This window comes from Meleagris gallopavo, chromosome 7, assembly GCF_000146605.3.
Source record: "Meleagris gallopavo isolate NT-WF06-2002-E0010 breed Aviagen turkey brand Nicholas breeding stock chromosome 7, Turkey_5.1, whole genome shotgun sequence".
Classification (NCBI taxonomy): domain Eukaryota; kingdom Metazoa; phylum Chordata; class Aves; order Galliformes; family Phasianidae; genus Meleagris; species Meleagris gallopavo.
The window spans coordinates 3,348,988-3,367,962 of NC_015017.2; the positions used below are offsets into that span (position 1 = coordinate 3,348,988).

Genomic DNA, 18,975 nt, shown 5'->3' on the forward strand with positions numbered 1-18,975 from the left:
AAAAAAGGACTGTTTACACCATAGAAACAACCACCACTCGAGACGCATTCATCCAAAGCAGCTATTAAATCATCCACAGCACCAAGTGCACAGGCCTGGAACCTTTGCCCACTGCCTGCCATGGTGGAGCTTGGAGCTGAGGCCAACGACAGCAGTAAGTCGTGTGGCAATCACAGCCTATGGACACGAGCAACCCACCAAAAGACAAGATCAGTTTTGCCACTCGGTTCAGCTGTCCTTGACAGTTAATTAAACATCCATTCCTTGCCTTGATAGATGAAAGAGGTGTCCTGAGGTTAGACAAATGACATTTCAACTTTCCTAAGTGTCCTCCTCCTTACATCTTTCCCAAAAAAGAAACACCACAAATGAACACACTGAGCACACCCCAGGCAGTGCAGAAGTCAGCCAGTACCAGGCTTTCTTTGTGCTCACCTCTGACTATCACAGCTTATGCTAATGTGTGTGTAGAACCAAAGAAGAACAGGAGATGGAAAGGAAGAGGCAGACGCAGCAAGTTTTGCCTATAAGACTCAAAGGCTGTGAGCCACTCTGCTGCAGTACACAAACATAATATATATGCATTTATATAAATAAAAATATAAAATAAATATACACTGGGAACACAGAACCAGTTGTAACAGACCAGCAGGGCTCACCCCAAGGCTTCTATTTTCACAGGTGTTGAAGCTACAATATGAGGTGACGCTGCTGACTAAAGCATGCCCAAAATAAAATCATTAAATGCAATATGATGTGCAATGAAGGGCCCATCAGTAGAAAAAGGAGAACAAGCAAAGAGACCATAGTCCTTTCCAAGGGCCCAACTCCTTCAAAGCAATAACCCCAGGCTCTGTAATCACCACATCAGCAATCACCAGATGGCAGAATTTACTCACAGAACTGAGAACTACTCCCACACCTTTCAGAAGCAGTCAGAGAGCAGATGAGCACGCAACACACATTGCTCACCTACCAGTTCGTAGCCTGGAAGAGCAGAGAGGTGAGAAAGGAGCTGATCAGAGATGCAGCACTGCTATTCAGATCCAAATGCATTCAGCTCTTCGAATTCCTGTTGAAATACCTATAGCTTAGTAACTGTTCTCTACCAGTGCTCATTTTCTTTTGCTCCCTGAAGGGCTATGCTTCCACAGAAAGAAGAAGACATATCTAACACAAACCAACTTCCAAACTCATTTTGTTTCCTCCTCAAATAAATAAATAAATAAATAAATAAAATACTTAGGCTTTTTTACCTTAGATTGGTACCTAGGGAGAGCAAAAAAGTTACTAACCCATTTTTGCAAGTGAGGTCTCTATTTCTGTCTGCATTCAAATTGTCAAATGGTTGAGGGGGCTTGCTTGCTTTACATAAGAATTTTCAGCATAACAAATTCCATCTGAATAAATACTGCCATTGTACTTCATGGATCATATTTTCTGCATTTTTCCAGTATCCTAAATGTTAAGCATTGTTAAGAAAGGTGAGATACACCTTTAGACAATTTTTTTTTTTTTTTTAAAGCAGACCACAAGAGATGACAGCCCAAGTTGTGAAACAGCCTTTTCCCAATGACTCTGATGCAGAAGATGTAGCTGCGATGTGCACGTAGTGATGGGGGGAGAAGGCAAAGTACAGTTCAAGCACAGAACGAAATCTATCTGCAATCAATGCATAAAGGACACACTGTGGCAGATGCTTGCAGAAAGCCTCTGTAAGATAAGAAATGTGAAAAGGGCATTTTTTCAAATAAACAAAACTGTGACAGCTTTTGTTACAAGGAAGAATTGAGAAAGAGTTGGGCCTAACAGGAAAAAATTGGCAAGAGGGAATCATGTTTCACAGCAATGCGATAAATGACTGCAGGGGCAGACAACCTCAGAATAAGACACTTTAGGTCCCCCCCTCCTGTACTCTGACACAGCAATACAGCTAATCGTTCTGATAAAATACCATGTTGCTTATATGTACGCTCACACACATGAGAAATGCTTTGTTCTATAGCAGCTCTGGATGAATTCAAGCAAGTCACTCCTTAAAGTGCAGCGATGTAGTTCAGTTTAGTCCCCCCAACACCAGCAGATTACAGAACCCTAAGCACCAGTTCTCCTTTTGCATTAGCTCCATACTTCACACATCCTCCAACAATACAAAAGATCAGTTTTACAATATAATTTATAGCTTAGGTCATCAGTCACATCATTTTAAAGAAAAGATGACTTAAATTTGAAATGTTTGTGTCAGGAAGAAAGAGAAAGAAATATAACTATAACAAGGAACGATGTGTTTGGAAAGTGCATACATATGGTGGTGGTTCCCAGCCTTTCATAGGTCTGTTTGGTGCATTTTCAGCTTCTCTTAGTGACATCTGATACGTGACTGCTGACAGTACTCTACAAGTTCCTACTGAGAACCAGACACACAAACACACCCTACTTGAAGGGAGCTGTAAGACTGCATATAACCTGCCCTGGGATGAGGATGGGGAAGATGACTGCATAACTCACAGGATGCAGAGGGCTTTGTGACTGCTCAGCACAGTGACAGCAGAAATCTGCAGGGCAAGGAAGCTGCTGTGTCACACTATTTCTGGTATGTTGGAGAGGTATGAATAGATAGCAACCTCATATTTCACACAAATTAGAGTCGGATTTTTTCTGACCAGTGCTCAGGGGTTTCTAGCATCAGGCTTCACGCAAAGATCTGTGGCAGGAGGGAACACACAATCAGTATTATCAATTTCCTGTTAAGATGTAAACTTACAAAGAATTCAATTATGAGTTGGATGTTGAATATTTAACAAAGAAATTGGTGTTTTCTAGCTATTCCACAGTGCCCAGAGCTTTGGGCTGCTGTTCTAAACATTCAATAAATTTATAAATAACTCAACTGCTTAATTTCCAGAAAACTTATTTTTGAGCTTAATTTAATATATTTCCATTTATTTCTTCCCCTAGGTTAACAGGGAGCAAACTGCATTTCAGAAGATGTTAATGGAATTTCTCAACAGTTTCTCTTATATACGTGCACACGTAAATAACTTTAAATATCTGAGCAGTATGAAACAATGGACAATATATCCCACTGTATTGTGTTGGATAGATTGAAGACATGAAACCAAACCCCATTTCTGAAGCTATCTGAATGGTCTAGCAGGCTTACTGAAACACTCTCTCCTGCCTTAATCAGAGAACTGTTGAAGTAACAAATGCTTCAGACAGCGTCTGGAAGTGTTACAGCAGAACCCAAGCGGGGGACACAAGGCTTTCAGAGAAGAACAAATGGGAACAGGCACAGAAGTAAGATCAGGAAGACACGAGAAGTAAGATTTGGGGCGGTTCGTTCATAGCACAATAGGCTGAGAATATCACTGGCAGTAAATCAGGAAGCTCACGCAGTGTTTGCTGTTTTAGAAGCTCAACAGTACATGATGTCATGTTACAGCTAGACAGCACACAGTTTCATTCTTTCAAACCCTGGGATAAAACAAGTGAGTCAACACATCACATTGCCAGATGAGTTATATGTTGAGATACTACTGTTATGTATTTCTTACTTTTTTTATTTTGACATCTCCACCTACAGTGAGAATGATTTCTAGTAGATAGCTAAAATTAAATAGTAAAACAGGTATCTTCAAATGTATTTTGAGTGCTTTTTGGCTCTGAAATTCTAAACGGCCTTATTTCCATTTCTTAAGCACAGATGACACAGCCAGAAACTGATATATTTCTATTGATTCACTCGATTTGTTTTTCAAGTGCAAAACTGCAGAAGAAACGTTCTCACTACACGCATGACAGTTAAGTTTACAAGAAGATGATTCCCTGCAATGGATCAAGGGCAGAGAATCTTGTTGCACTCCACATGGTCTGGATGTGGAGAAGACAGACCCAAACATTTCAAGCGAGCACAGTGATAGGATGAGATGTGACGCGTAAGCAATTGCAAAAAAAATCAGATTAGATTGTAGTGAAAAAGTCCTACGATGATGGTGATTAAAGAGTGAAGAGGAAACCAAAGAGGCTGCAAAACATTTATGCTTACAGATAGGATGAAGTCCCTGACTGGACTCATCTAGGCAGACATCTTCTGAATGCTGCACTATACCACACAACCTCCAAAAGCCTGTTTCAACTTCAGTGAGCCCATGATTCCAGGAAGACAAGTCGTGCCTGAAACCTGAAGCACCAGAAGCACTGGAGATGGACACAGCAGGGAGATACATCCCTGGTCACCCATGTCCTCTTAGAGCTAAAATGAAACAACCACATGAATAGAGATGGTAAATGTCATCTTCTGACACGCAGGCAGGATTGGTGATCAGTCTGGATGTACATCCAAGGAGAAGGACCTCAGGATGTTCTGAATAGGACACTCTATTTGCAGTGTAAACAGATCCATTGAAGCCCTATGATCAGTCTTAATCCTCACCTTTCTTCTGGCATACTAAAAATAGTATGTAACTTAACCAACATTTAGGAAAGAATGAAATGAGGTGAATATTCTATTTTGAAACATAGTACTAGCAGAGTAAAGTAGAAAATTTTTACACTGATTATAATGAAAATTCTCAGAGTCCAATTCCCATTTCATGGAAAACCAAATGTTGTAACAGAAAATCATTTCTACTGATGCAGAAAACAAAGGTATTTTAATTTGTATTTCCTTTCTGCATGGTCCATAAAGAGAATCTATAAGAGAAAGGTATTTTAAGACAGAATGAATGAATACAGTTTACAAAAGGCGATGGAACTATTGAAAAAAGTCAGCATTCTGCATTTTCAAGAAAGCAAGTCAATTCAGGAAGAAGAAAACTGATGTACTGAACACTCAAGTCCCTTGCTGTTATTCTATGGCATTTTTTGGTCACATACTCTGGGTATGAAACTCTGGCCCAGCAGACAACCAAGCACAAACACCTCCTATATCTTCACTGCCATCAGAACTTCACTCCAGTCGCCTCTGATTGAGGACTGGAGAGTTCTGATTGTTTTAAATGTTGAATTAAAACCTAATCCTTTAAGAATCTGATCTGTACAGATGATGATTTTGTCCTTACCAGTATTTATTAGCACAAATCTTCCTGCTCACCTGGATAATCCCATCACGTTCAAAGCCAGAAATAGATACGATGCTATAGTAAGGGTTTTACAGAGGAAAAGAGAGGTTGTCAAAGACACAGATAGATGCAATGAAAACAACAGAGTTCTATCTCTACTGATAGGTAAAAAGAAGAGTGGAAAGCTAAAGCGCTGATAGAAGAAAGGCTGACATCAACAGAAGGACAAGTGAAACACCCCTAAAGAGTGGGAGAACACCTGTCAACGAGGTTTTCTCTGGACAACAAATGGGCTGAGCATGAACGAGGTGAAGAGGAGCCAAGAAGGAAGTGGCTTTAATTGGTACAAATTTGACCAATGAAGACTCCTAACCACTGCAAACATTAGCAAGCCTTCTTCTGTGGGGAAAAGAAACAAGAAATACCAAGGGTGGAAGTATATTTGGAAGAGTAATTCAACAGTAAAGAGGGCCGAACAAGTTTATCTTATATATAATGAGACCAAATGATTACTTTCTGATGGCTGTAAGTTCTTTATCTGCATTTGAGTAGACTAAAATAAACAGTGCACTTCGAAATACCTATACAAGAAGGAGAACTCTTGAGTGGTAAAAGTAAAGCCACGTACTGTGATTTCTAAGCCCAACTACTCTATCTTCTAACGTGGTTATTAAAACACCTGAAATATCCCTTACGTTCTGGCAGTGTGGATGACAAGAGAAAAATGTGTCTGAACCCAGTTCCAAGGTACTGCATTTCCATGATGCGGGCAGCAAAAAGATCTAAGTGGAAGAATACAGATGTTTTAAACTGATTAGTTAAATCCTAGGGATAATAACTCATAGGAAATTTCAGTCAAAAGAAAAAAAAAAAATACATAACTGAGAAGGGACAGGCTCAGTAAGATTATTTTATTACCTACAGAAACGCTAGGTTGTGTGTTGCAGCTCAATACAATCCAAGGAAAGGGGCAAAGACAAAGCAGCCAAAGGTTACACTAATGACTACCTGTACTTAAGTCCTAGTCCAACACACAGTAAAGTCAAGACAGAAAGTAAGATGCTTTAGTGAATATTTAAGTTCTGCAGTCAATCATGTTAAAATTGGACTCTTGTTTTTCCTCCCCTGTGACTCCTAAACATCTTGTTAGATGCAATTATCTGCTAGTTAATAACAGTTTAAATAGATGACAGTGGGGGCTTTTATAAAAACAAAATAGAAATGTCTTAAATTAAAAATGCAAGCATTATGCTACGTACAAGCAGCATGACACACAAGTATCACAGAGTGAAAAGCGCCTTGAGCTCCACACTTACACCTCACAGTGCATGAGCCACTGGGGACAGAGGTGCACAATGCTCCAGCAGCTGAACCTGCTCTTCCTTAGTGCACAAAAGAAGTTGATAGTTGCTCTGTAGTTCAGTCTTATAAGAGCGATGTAATGAACTATAATCGCAGCAGCAGATCTAGCAAAGAGAGGCCAAATGGGTCTCACAATAAGAACTGACCATCTTCCCACTAAGTCCTTGGGTTACTCAAGAAAGGCATGCAGAGTCAGTACTGGGGAACACGGCTTCCATGGAATGACCATCACTCACACTCTGGGAGCTCCAGTTTCTCCACCCATAAAACAATCACCATAACATTTCTAGTTCTGGAAACCTCCTTGAGTTCAGTGCAGCAGGTTAAGGAAGTTCAGCATGTTCCAGGGCTCAGCCACGTTGCCCTGAAATAAAGGCAGCTTTTAGAAAAGTCCTTCAGGGGGTTCACACCTCCTCCCTTAGAGTGTAAGATTTAAACTTCATGTTTAAATCTTGTTATCCCAAATTGACTTCGCAAGTAAGCAATTTAACTGACAATTCTTCCTCATATATCCACAGGGCACAAAAGATAATTTAAAAGCAAAACTTTTGAAGGTTTGTTAAGATGTTACATATTCTGACTATCAATAAGCTAATAAGAAAAAGAGTAGATTACTTAAATATAGCCTTCCTAGAGTAGAAATTAGCAATGAAAAAGCCCAGAGAAATCAGCATTACATTTGCCATGACGCAACAACAGCCACACAGAATGTGTCTCAGAGGCTCAAGCATTCACAATGTTGCATGTCAATTCAAAGAGGACTTCTGAATGCAATCTCTTTCCAAAAGCCTAGGCAGAAAAATACTTTAGCTTAGAGCTGAACTGTCATAAAATAGCACATAACCATTTGGCAGCAGAATTATGGTATGTTACAAGCCCCAGAATAACAAAGGGGTATAATTTTCTCACTAAGACACCGCTGAAACAATTTTAAATTTTACACTGCAACCGTCTGGATTTAATTAAATGGTGCAGCAGTATCTCAATATTGCTACTAACAACATCAACATTAATCAGTTATTGATACAGAGGACCAGGAAAAGCCCTCTATTTACTACTTCTAACTAATCCCCATGTAGAGATGCTCACAGCACTTCATCAGCTTGCAGCAGGAACTACTTGCACTCAGAGGCAGCAGTCTCTGCTCATTCACACACAGAACATCATGGGGTCGATTCAGTTCCCAACTTTTTCTCTTCTTCTCTGAAGACTTGAAATAAATTTATGCTTTTCATTAAATTATCATCATCCCCTTATAAGCTAATTAATTACCTTTTTAGTTAATTCTTTGTCGCTTTCAGCAATATTAACTTCCTAGAGGGCATGTTTTTAGAGGTGACTGGTCCTGAGGGGAGCGTTTCTGGTGCAGCCACCCGTCAATACCTTCAGCAGTTTGATTTACAAAATCACAGCCTTCAAATCCTCTCCCTGCTGTCGCCACTTCAAACCCAGCATTAATCATCAGCTTCAAAGAGAAACTATTATGTTTATCTAAACTAGCTTCAGTATTTTGTGAATTATGAGTAAGAAAACTAATAGGAGAGGGCAAACAGTAGCAGGAGCAAAGAGCTTTCTTGTTTATTTTCCTTAAAACCCATCCGCTTTTCACACAAAACGTAAGCACAAATGTCATACTATTACCTTAATAATACTTATGCTAATATTTGTACTAAGCCTCTAAATCTTCCACCGTAAACACGGCTTTCCCTAAATCTGCAACAATCTGAATAAGCTTTGTGCTTACACAGTTAATAAATCTCCTCTTGATAAACCTGACTCCACAGCTCTTTTTAAGTCTTTATAGAAATGCAGAACGCTCCTGTTCTGCTCCTGAATAGGGTTTAGTAGCATGGAATAGCCAAGAAGCTTTTTGTGCCTAGCTAAAAAAATACCCAGATCCAATCTCCTCTTTATCCAAGTGGTTTTTAGGTCTAAATGATTAAGGCTAAAGATATCCTTTAAAATCACCATCGTTTATGGATATTCCTTAACGCCAGCATGATTAACTTTATCATAGCTGACACTACTCATCTGTCAATAATATATACAGTATTAACAACACTGGAAGCCATGTAATTAAAAAAGAAAAGGAACACCTGCTATAAAATCAGGCTTTCTCTGGCCCTGCTTTACCACTTCAGCCTACTCCCCACATCAAGTCTATTAGGTCAATTTTGCTATGAATACTGGCTTTGAGTTCCTTAGCCAAGCATGATAATTACAACTAAAAATTCACAATCCATCCTGAAGTCTCTCTAGGTTTGTTTAGGTATTTAACTAAAGCAGTACAAATACATCCCTATTTCACAGGGATGGACTCATCCTAAGTGACCCTTCATTCTCCGAATATTAAAATGGAACTGGATGCCAGTCTGCCTTTGAGTTTGGATATGAAAAGTACCATTGTAAAGATTCCACTTCTGTTGTTACCAGGCTGAGAAGAGGAAGGTCTTTTTCATGTGGGTAAGCTGCTGCTTGTCTTGTTTCACACAGAGATGACAAGAGTGCTAGAAAAAAAGAGAGGGATAGCTCTTGGAAGCCTCGTGTTGAGCAGAACTGGTGGAGCAACCAAAAGGCAGAGTTTTATGGGAAAACCTGCAGAGATGGCTGAGGGAAGTTCTTGAAGTTTTTAAAGGGAGGTTAAGAAAAGCAGACTGTCTTGTGGAAAGTACTTCTTCCAATCCCAAACATGCTATGTCCTCCTTAAAGCATCACTGCAGCCCACACTTACACCAGTAACAAATCAGAGGAAGCAGGTAAATACAAAAACACAAGTTAAAACTAACGCGATCCAAGTAAATGAGTAGAAGCCTAATGTTAGCCTTCTCAAACCTGAAAAATATGTTGCTTCATCAAAGAACGAAGTAACGCTCACCTACAGAAGGTAAATAAAGGTGAGGAAATTGTAAAAATCTTCACAATTAATAATCCACTCAGCTCTTGCTCTTACCTGGCAGAGCCAAGATCCTTCATTTCCAAAGGATGTCAAACAAAAAATTCTCACAGGCAACAATCGAGTTTTCTATTGTATTTCAGTTCACGGGAGGGATCAGAGCCTCTTATGTTGAAAGAACTTCATAGTTTTCTTAAGAATGACAGCTGCCAAATTTTCAGTAGACTAATTGAAATAAACACTCAATATGAACTGTCATCTCCTAAAAATTTACACAGCAGAATTCCGGATTCCATTCCTTTCTGTTTTCAGTAATACTAACAACAGTCTGCTGCTAAACATGAAATCTTTGTACCCTCCCTACAACATATTCTGAAATTAACTTGAAATCTATCTTAAATTTACTTCCACTCACCTTTCTCAGTTAAAATCAAAGAGAGCATTGGTAATCCACTCTAGCAATGACACTTGATACAATACTGTATCAAGAATCCAACTTTGGGTCCCAATATCATCAACACTGTATAGATCACTAAATAAATTAACACTCCGAGTTTGCAATCTGTGCACCCAAGTCGTGCACGTGCATTTACACACACACATATATACAAAATCAAGACCAAATTCTGCTGTATTACTTCAGCCACAAAGAGACTTAAAGGACAACAAATTGATTGTCATTTAGCTGTCACAAATTCGCCAGCTAGCAAATCCAGACTGCAAATGAGCATAAAGCAGCAGGCAAAATTTAGGGTAAGCTTTTTAAGAAATCCACTTGCTTCCCGACACAAATAAAGGAAATGATACTCACAGAACCTGCCAATATCAGCCCTTATTAATCAGCCATTATTTGCTCAAACACAGGCAATAGTGACAACTACTAGCATAGCAGTAACACAGTAGTAAAAATGCTACTGTCCTCTTTCTTCTAATTTGCAGGGTGCAAGTAACTACCAAAATTCCACAGGGAGAGCAACTCAGTTCTTGAAAAAGTCCTTGGCTTTCACAGAAACGGAAAGTTGGCTCTCTTTGATTGAATTATAGAAACTCCAATATCACTCTACAGCTCTGAAAGGTGTTTTTTTCTGCTTTCATGCTGAAGGAACGCTTTATCGGTCGCTCTGAAGAATACAAATTACCACACATTGCAGCAAATGGACCTTGTTCAATACCTGCAACTGAAAGAAATGCTCCAGAAGAGAATGGGAAAATTCAACTTTAATGAAAGCCTTTAACAGGCATCATCTGTAACGCAGTCATTCAGGTGAGCAGAGCTTTACATGGCGTGCATCCTAAAGTTACACACACATACCCAAGCACACACCTATATAACCCTTGCATATTCTGTGACGCTTCTCTGCTTCTGCACTGCAGTTTCAGTCTGAGCCTGGTTTGTTTTTTTTTTTTTAATTGTAAATACATCTCAATATACATATTTTACAATCTTGATACAGACACAAAAACAAGCAAATCTGCTCCTCAATTATGTTTCTCCTATTCTTTTATAGAGAAGTATAATTACAGTGCTCTCCAAAAACAGATTGTATGCAGTATCTGCCATGGACCTTTCCCCACTATACAGGCTACAATGAAGCTCAGCAGAATGAATCAGTAGAAGGAACCTACCCCAAGCATTTGACCTCTTCTCAGGTTGGGAGGAGACAGTTAAACCTCCTACATCATCCATTTGAAAGTGCTTAAAAGCTCAGTTCTTTTGTACTTCCCTTGTTTCTCAGTTTCTATCAACCCCTTTGGGCCCCAGAATCTGGGCCAAGAAACACTTGTGTGTGCAGATACATTTTTGCTCATGGATTTTTTGTTGTTATTCTTCTCTATGTAGAACATTTTGTCTGTTTCAGTAAGTTCCAGAAAAATCTGTTTCTACTCTGATACGTTTAGAGGTACAATGAAAATGTAAACTATTTGTATTCTTAACAAGACAAAGTAATCCCAAACCCTGAGTGACAAAAATCTTTAGGCAAGACCAGACAAAACCTGTTATATGCTGACCTTCACTGATATCCTTTAGAAATCACCAAATGGTTGCAGCTGCTGTGGTTTCCTTTATAGCTCAACAACCTTTTTGATTTAGTGTTAAAAGGACCCTTCTCATTACTTCTGGAAGACAGGATTTCTCCAAGGTCTGCTGATTTAAATGAACATTTGAGTTTCTATCTTTTAAAGGCTGTTATTTTCTACATCCATTTTCTGAACTTAGAACAGAAGATCCCTTTAACTCCTTTAATCTTCTTGTTAGCCATACACGTCTGTCCTTGCAGGAATCTTGCAGAGCATCGAGCAATGCAGCTCCTAATTTGAAACCAACATATAATCATTAGTTTCAAAGTCACATTTTAGGTTCTTCAGCTTTAGAAGGAAAACAGCTTTTCCCCTATGGCTTCTGAAACATTATACTAACGCCACTGGAAATTGCGATCACAGAAAAGTATTTATAAAAGTTAAAATTAAATTAAATTATTAACAAATAATTTGCACAAACAGTACCCTCAAATAGAAGAGTCTGTCTAAATGGAAAAACCACACATGGAGATCAGAAGAAAAGGCCACATCACAAAAGCAAAGATGAACAAACAAAAAATGCACCACATTCCCCTATTATTTGCCTTGCTGCAAACAAGGGAAAAAAAACAACCAGAAAACAACCTGGTACAACACCCACTGATTCACGTACTGAAATCAGAAATTCCAAATCCATCCTTACTGGTTCCCACTGCTTACCAGTACAGATTGAGCCCCTAAAAACTGAGCTGCCAGAGCAACTGATGCAGCAGCTTGAGTTTCCTGCAGTTACGAGTACCCTCCTGTGAACTGCAGCATCTCTCAAAAATACAAACTGGTTTATCTCATCACATCACACAGTTCTCTAAGGATAAGAAAGTTGCAGACTAGTAAAAAGAAAGAAGGACAGAGCAACCCAGACTTAATTTGCATGGGAGACACGGGCTAGAAGTGGCTGAACTATCAAGTGGCAGTTCATCAGCTCGCAAACAGCAAGGGAAGGTATTTTCTAAAGAGGTCAGTGATTGTGGGGTCTGAACTGAGTGAAGGACTCTGTGTATGATCCAGGCAGTGAGACAGAATGACATAACATGGAATTTATTAAACAGCAGTTGATCCAGTTCGACCCCAAGACAGAAGGCTTCCCAGAGAACCCAATCCCACAACAAACAGCAGGCAGGTAGGCTGCAAGAGGAAACTGCACAGTACTGCTTCTTACAGCCTGGGGACTTCTGCTTTCCTCCTAAGGAATTCCCACAGTCAAGAATAATACAGGTGATTAAGCATTTGAGAAACAGAAATAAAAAACCAAGCATATCTAGAACAAATACACATATTAGCACATATAGCCTAAGTGCATAGTGCTATATGAATAGCACGAGCTTTCATTTATAGCATGTTCTGCTATAGGAACCCACACATTGCTTTTTCCTATACTAAAAAAAAACAAAGATCTAGTGATGTTTTTGTATTTTTATTTTTTTTTTTAAATGAACATACAACTAGGTAAAGTGCTCTATCAACTTGAACCTGATATAACGACTTCCTTCTCAATCAATGTTACCAAACACGATTGAAGCTCTGACTTCATGCATTTCTCCAGTGCTTCAGAAGAATCAAACTATCCAAAAAACACCAAACAAATCTGAGGATGTACATACTCCAAGTGAATCAGGCAGTCAGTTGCTTTTGGCTCACCAACAGCCAGCACAAACTCTGGAACGGTTAACAAACACTGCACAGCCACACAAGTGCACTCAAAAAAAAAGATCTCACCACTGTAATGTCTATCCAGCAACTACATATCTTTAAGCATTAGAAGAAAAGCAACTCTCAAAGTATCCGCAATTCCTCTTGACTGTCTCTAGTTACTCAAAAGCAGTTCTTCCCTCTTATCGTGGAAAACAATGTGACCAGGTCCCTCAACTTCTTTGCAATTTGTGTGCTGCACAATACTGCCTACTTTGCCACCCCTAGTCCTTCATCAAACACACATTAATAGAAAAAATATATTAAAATAGCTTATCCCACTAATTAAGAGACTCAGTAAGCACACCTTCATGAGAAGTCAGAAGAGACAGCTGGAAGGGTATTCAGGCAAAAATTCTAAGATAGCACATAAAAATCTGGATTTTTTACTTCACTATTTTTTGGTCTTTCCATTTCAGGATCCAAGCCAAATAACGCAATAAACACCACAAAGAGAACAAAATTACCATCCTGTGGCCCAACTTTATCTTGTAATTTCCTATATACTACAGTTTGCTGCTGAAGTTCCACGCTATTATCAGTTCATGTTCTTAGCATAAAAGAGAGGAATATCACCAGCTGGCTGAATTACTGTCACAATATCTGGATGGAATAGTATTAGGATTGAACTCGAGAGAAAGGTAATGACTTTTTATAAGACACTATACCATGGAATACCTTCACTAAGCAAAACAGATCAGAAGCACACCCAAAAACATGGGGGGAAAAGAGCAGACATTGTATTAAAGATGGTATTCATCTCTGTTAAGATTCTGTTTGCTTTTCTGTTGGCCTAGTATTAGGATTGCTTACTGTAGTATTTAAATGTAAAGTAGAACACATTCACTCCTTAGTAAAGAATACTAAAAAATAATATATATTTTTTTAACATTTTAGATCTTTGACATAGAAATTACACTCATTTCTGTAAACCAGAGCTTCCATGTTGCCAAGAGATGGAAAAAAAAACATAAATCAAGTGTTTCCTACCTACTTGTGCATTTCACAGCAGATCATACCAAAAATTACTTCAACTCAGTCAAAATTCCCATGATGACAGATAAATGACCAGAATCGTTTTAGCTACCAGCTCTGAAAATTACTGCTTTAGAATATGACTAGTCACCCTGATGTAAGAAACTTGCAGCTGGGTAGGCCCCTGTATACAACAGCCATTCATTCATGACTGTCAGAGTTGGACACCAATAGCTGAGCTGATAGGTAAACTAACAGGCTGTATCCCACCTTGGTGCTCACCAGTTTCCAATGGGCCTGCACTAAGTCTTAAAATGTCTGAAAGATACCTAAAAGTTACCAATACCCATACAAGCTCCTACAAACATGTCCCAAGACTTATAGAGAACACAGCTGAAGGGAGAAGCACTTCAGTGATCCTCACAGCCTCTACCCTTTCAACCTTCCCTTCCAGCAGGTAGCTCCCCTCTGTGATGACCAGCTGTGGTAGGCTGAGCTGGGCCCCACACTTAACAACCAAGGGATCCTTCTACCCCTGTAAATACAACCTTGTTCGTTGAGAAGTTCTTCGCCTAAAAGAACCTTCCGTCCGCCATACCAACTTCCATCTACAAAGGATGGATACAAAATGCCTTATTTCCTGCTGCCATTACTGATCCCTCGTTTTCCAGGTAACAGGCTGACTATTCCCCCACTGTTAATGCATGCTGGAGGTTTTCTTTGTTTTTCACAGTTCCTTCAATGCTTTTGCTTTCTGCAACTTTAGGAAATGTATCTGCCTTTTCTCTCTGCCTGCCTCCCTGCAACAAGCTTCATCTTCAATGGCACTGACATATTCAGTATTAAGAAGGCTGCTCCCAGAAATGATGCTCCCCCTCGTGGTAGGAGGGTTCGGAAGGACTTGGATCTGCAGCTACTACATTTTCTCCATTTCTTCAGATGCAAAGATGCACTGGAATGTGTTATATATGCCATATCATAGCAAAGAGCAGAAACTCATCTGTTTCATAGAAAGAAAGGGCTTACTATGCAGTTACTGTGACCATCCATAAGGCAGCAATGGACTACAGGGCCAAAAAATGAGGCCATCCTTTAGAGCAGTCGGGCACCATTCCAGTTTCCTTGCTCTACTCGCCTCATCAAGCCACCCATCATCTGGGGACAGATAATGCTACTTTCCGAGAGCAAAGCATTCCTTTGCACTTCCAAGGAATCTGATGAAGTTTTAGTTTTCCATTCACAAGAATGTTGCATGTATGAATGAGGCTACAGTCCAGTCACTCCAACAAACAGAAGTAGCAAAACAAATTGTTCTTTTTTGCCTTTTGCCCAGCAAGCTATGCTAAAGCAGCAGACTTGCATGCCAGCAGGAATAGTGTGAGAAAAGAGAAACAAAAAAAACTGAAAACACAGCAATAAAACAAATGTATACCTGACAACACAGATCAGGGAAGCTCAGGGAATAGGGTCTCTAAATACTATTTAACTAAGATACAACAATTTATCATACAATCATTTTAAGCATCACTGGGACCTCTAAAGATATCTTAGAGAAAAACAGCAGAAATAGATCATTTTAGCATAATATTGTCTGCCACACTCTGCAGCCTTGGTGTTATGACTAAGAAAGAGACTTTTTTTTTTCTATTCTGTGGTGATAATGTAAACCTTAAAAGAAGATCCAGTGAGAAATCAATTTCCATATGCAATTTGCTGCAGCGTGATCACCAAAGGACACCATTTCCATTAAAAATGGAAAGCTATTCTTATATTACCAATGACAAAACATTCACCATCAAAATCAGCTAGGATATGAGCAAGGTTTTGAAGTGAGGCCTTCCACAATCGCAAGTCATGATTTGCATTTGGATTTGAAAGAAATAAAGGCATTCTTTGCTTGCTTTGATGTGCTAAGTGAGAAGCTAACAAGATAGTCACTTCAAAGATACCTTATTTTACTGAAGGACCTTTACTTTTGCTATCAACTGGGCCATGGCTTCTTCCCAGTAGTCCCGGGTTACTGGGTGGCGTAATTTTTAAGCCATTCATACTCATAAAAACCAGAGGCTTGTATAAAAAATGGAAAGGAAAACAAGCAAAGAGCAGCCTGGCCATCATGATGGGGTAATGCCAGGCACAGCTGATGAGCTTGTAATTTTTTGAGGTGTCTTGCAATAGACATTTTTGTAAAAGCAAAAGCAGAGTAATGCAACTGCACCCTTAGGGAGAAACATAAAATTATGACATACTTTTCTTAAAATTTATCAAGAACATGATTTTAAAAGCTCTCTCTGAAGGTGTTGTGTTTTTTTCCTTCCCCAGATGACTAGATTTGGGCAGGGAGAGTTCTGCTTGATGCCAAATGAATATTTCACTAGGAAATCTGGCATTTAACTCAAAATTATTTTTCACTCAAGAAGCTCTAAAATCAAACATGCAGAATTAAATGTGTGTTTTCAGACAAAATGATCCTTAAGGTCCCTTCCGACCCAAATCAGTCTAAGACTCTGGATATTGGGCCTATGTGAAGGCTGGGGAGGGATACTATACCAGAGACTGCAGTGATGGACAAGGAGTAACAGCTTTAATCTGAAAGAGGATAGGTTTTGATTAGGTAGCAGAAAGAAACTCTTCTCCACACATTCAATTTTTAAATGACATAGCGAGCAATTGAGCTTATAGCTCATTTAATAATGATTCACAAAGTTCACAGAATAAAAAGAGATTCAAGCACTTGAAAATTACTTTATTTTGATGTCAAAATGGGCTACCCTATTAACCACTTAAGTGAATAAAGGCCAGTAGAGCAATTGCAAAGCCAGGAAAGTTTTCATTTTCACATATAACAAAGAGGAACAAGTTGCAATTTCTTTCAATTCTTGCACGTCCCATACTTCGTTTGAGAAAAGGAACCAAGAGCAAAAAATCCCACATCTTACTACTGATATTTACAGCAATGCATTCTTCCTGTAAGTCATTTTCATATTCTTCAGATACCATAATGGAGAAGATGAAGATGTTTTCTGTTCTCACTTTCAAACCTCTTTTTATTTTTTTTAAAACCTTGTTTATGGGTTTTTTTCTTCAAGATTGAAGAAAACTCCTGACAAAGTTTGCATGAAAACCATCTGACGAAAATGAAACAAGTTTCACCTGCTCTGCAATGGGATATTATTTCACCACCTTATAGGATATTTACTATATGTAAATCTAGATGCTGTAATTTAACTAGAACTAAGTTTTACATCAATCTGACAGTTATTAGCCTCAGAAGAAAAGGAAAACAGAAGCAGTAGCTAATATGATGCATGCCCATTTTTGCTTCCCTCCCCTGCCTTTTAAAACTACACTTGGGTGTTATTTTTTAAAGGATCTTAGTGCTCCTGAGGAAATTGAATTAACTCTGACTCTTACAACTTAATGTAAGAAAATGGACACAGGGCTTGTTTCTTCATTCACTTATAAAAAGAGAGAACAGCTGCTTCATTTACTTTTACAAGGAAACTTAGGATTTAGTACTATAGGTTTGCTGCTAATAAATAAAAAATGATTAAAAAGCATTTCTTCTGTTATGAAAAAGAACCTTGCCATGAGGATCAGAGTTGAATGCAAGCCTAAAAGTGAAATTAAGTCTAAATTCACACGCTTGGAATTATTTGCTGGGGAAAAAAAAAAGCATTAAGTGATTCAGCGCCTCCAGTCAATGCAGTCTTTAACCAAGAAGTTTCCTTAGAATTACGGAATTGTTAGCAATTTATAACATGAAAGATTAGAAGCTATGATGTTTGTAATTCATATCCCTCAGATATTAATTAGATTGCTTCTCTATTCATCTCTCAGTTCAATCAACAAGGTAAGCCCCTTCCATACGTTACTAAGGCTTTGGCACAGCTGCCTAGAGAAGCTGTAGGTGCCCCATCTCTGGAGGTGCCCAAGGCCAGGTTCTGTGAGGTCCTGGCCAGCCTGAGCAGGTAGGGGACAATTCTGCCCATGGCAGGGGGGTGGAACTGCAGTTTATCGTGACAGTCCCTCCAAACTTAAGCCATTCTATGATTCTATACTTACAACTTTAAGAAAACCGTACTGTAGATCAGCGAAGCCAGTGATCTATTTCCCAGACCCACCAATGGAATGATGCAGATCATTATCATAAACATTTTAATGGCCTCGAGTCATTCAGGAGTCATTACAGTCTTTTTTTTTCTTTCCAAGGAAACAAGTAATATCACTTAGACATACAAGAGTAGAACTAAGCCTAAAATATAGCAATAATGAAAATGAAAAGCCATTTTCAGGCTCATAGTAATAGATTCTATGAAATCACGTTCACAAAATTGAAGTAGAATTGCTATCCAGCTTACAACCTTAAATCCTTTAGCTGAGTGATATAGGAAAACAAACTATAAGCACAAATATATGAGCTGCTGTGACTTGTCATAGCTCCATTAATCTCAGCATTCCACCTAGAAATGTTCTTACCCTAACACTTAGATATGAATATCTGCTTTCTCTTTCTCCTTCTGAATTCAAAGTAGCTGTGCTGCTAGTTCAGCCGCTGCTTAATGCAAATTTGCTTATTCTCATTTCAACTATGAAAAAATGTGTGCAAGCTTCTACTCTACAACAACTTTTTTTAATAGATATAACTATAATGCATCACTTTACCAGTTTCTGAATTCTTCCTCCTTAGAAATATACAATGCACTATCAGAATTAAACGTTCAGCAAGAAAAAATTGAAGTCTATTATAACACATGAAATGTATATCTTTCAGACAGTGGGCTTTATAGATTATTAAGTAAAAATGGTCAACCTTCAGCATTAGCAAATCATGAAGAAGGACTAAGACTACTTACCGTGATACGCAGACTATGTCAGACAAAGGAAGTAAGATAATCAATGTTAATTTCATTA

General features: G+C 38.8%; 1 protein-coding gene across 1 annotated transcript in view; it reads right to left on the reverse strand.

Annotated features, from left to right (window-relative positions):
- The window catches only part of SPAG16 (sperm associated antigen 16), a 351,197-nt gene that overhangs the window by 188,035 nt on the left and 144,187 nt on the right, over positions 1-18,975 (reverse strand). The window lies entirely within an intron of this gene.